The 2002-nt window shown below is 37.0% G+C and overlaps 1 protein-coding gene across 3 annotated transcripts in view; it reads left to right on the top strand.

Moving 5' to 3' along the window:
- LOC103153908 (poly [ADP-ribose] polymerase 4-like) overlaps positions 1–2002 on the top strand; it is a 46804-nt gene that overhangs the window by 20917 nt on the left and 23885 nt on the right. The window lies entirely within an intron of this gene.

Here is a 2002-nt window from a genome sequence, read left to right as displayed (position 1 = left end):
ATTCAGTTGCTTGGACTTGATTTGGAAAGATACCTGTTTATATAAGGTCCCACTGTGGACGATGCAGGTCAGAGGTCAAACACCACACATGAAATCAAGGGAAGTGACATTGAGCAATGATTTTTATTGTAATTCCAGCCTGCATAATATTATGGTCAATGGAAACGCAGCTACTGATGGATCAATCTTCATGGTTTATCAGAAAGTAAATCCTATAATCCACTCATTCCTCAGGCCATGGAGACATTAATGTCCCAGCAACATGCTCAGCATCTTTGGATCTTTCTGATTTATCAGTATTTTACATATAAAGAATGATTGGTAAAAATACTCTAACTTTAATATTTCTGTTACAGATGGAGTACGATGATTTCTACTCTTTATATCATGAGGTAACAAGGAGTTTCCATCACTTGTTGTTTTAATTCCTTCTTTATAGTTTGTTACTTTCGGCACATACAGCAAACCAAGAGATGTTCACACTTTATCTGTAGTTCACGTGTGACATACTCTCAGAATACCTCTGTGAAAGATGTTGGAAACTAGGAGCGTACACACAGCGTGCTTCCTTCCTTAACTACCTACAGGGACATCGCGCTGACAGGATACCTGTAAGGAGGTTTTTAAGATCCTTACAATATTTTTCTGGGCTCTTTTATTTAATCTTTTCCTTTAGTTAAATGCATCTTCACAATGAGGTTCAAAACCAGGCCTGTTGGCATAAACTAGGCGTGGTGCTTTAGTGATCCAGTAAACACAGATCTAAGGACAGTGAAGCTAGAATAACAGAGATCGACATCAGATGGNGGTAATTGTAGGCCAATTACAGGATACTTACAGGTGATTCAAAGATTTTATGAAGAAGCACAAAAGGGTGTCAGTAAAGTTATACTGGTATCTATAGGTGTCCTTATGGTGTCATTATGATGTATTTTCTCTAAGTGGCAGCTAGGTATTGATTATATCTGACATTTTAGATAAACAGTGACTTCAACTAATAAAACTTGATCAGCACTGATCAGGTTTTATTAGTCAATATAAGTGATCAGGTGCTGATCATTTTAACTAACTTTCTGTCCCTGCTTTCTGTTTGTGTTTCTTTTACAGAAACCTACGTTCCTCCATTTAGAAGTACAAACCTTCACACACATTTACATGATATGACTTTTTAATTAATATGGCTTTCATGGTTTCATCTGGGTCTCTTTGGTGGTAACACTTGACAAGAACCAGTACCTATTGGGAAGCATTAAGCTAACCATGGGCAGGTTTCCAGTATGTGACCCTTTTTTCTGGTTCTGCTGGGTCTTATCTACTTGCGTCTTGGAGTAACTTTGGGTGTTTTCCACTGGGAAATCGCACTCTAACCTGTTAATGTGCGGTTTGGTTCTGCTCCTCGTTACTGTGGACGGGCTGTGATCACCTCAAGGTTCTGGTTCTGATGGGCTCAAATAAACCAGATATTTAATTTGGTTTCATAGAAGTTCAATGCTGACCCAAACATAATTATAAACACTCAGGTCAGCTGATTATTGTGGCGTACATATAATATAGTTACATTCTGGCACTTTATTTTTTTAAATGTGAAACATTCTGGATTCAGATAATGGAGTCAAAAAATGTAAACAAATTCCCACGCCTGAACTTTGTTTTATTTTTAACTCTAAACAAAAAGTGAAATTCACATTACACCAAGTTAATGTGTAATTTGGACAAACTGCAGCTCAGACAGAAGCTGATCACAGCTTCACCGTTTCTCTCTCCTCTGTTGCTGCCTGTTTTTCAGAGACAAGCTGCTAAATCAAAAACAGGCAAAAGTTACCACATTTTTTTATTAAACAAATTTTAAAAAGGATTTACACCAGGAAGGAAGGGATTGTAATGTCTTGTTTTTTACTTGAACAGGGATTTTAATTAAAACTTTTAACATCATAAGAGATCAAGTGTAGATCATTCCTTTCTAATTCACTTTCCTGCTTTCTGCTCGTTTCTTTTACAGGCA

Source organism: Poecilia formosa, unplaced genomic scaffold (assembly GCF_000485575.1).
Source record: "Poecilia formosa unplaced genomic scaffold, Poecilia_formosa-5.1.2 Scaffold367, whole genome shotgun sequence".
Taxonomy (NCBI): Eukaryota; Metazoa; Chordata; class Actinopteri; order Cyprinodontiformes; family Poeciliidae; genus Poecilia; species Poecilia formosa.
The sequence above is the reverse complement of the archived record's forward strand: the minus strand, read 5'-3'. Positions and strand labels throughout refer to the sequence as shown.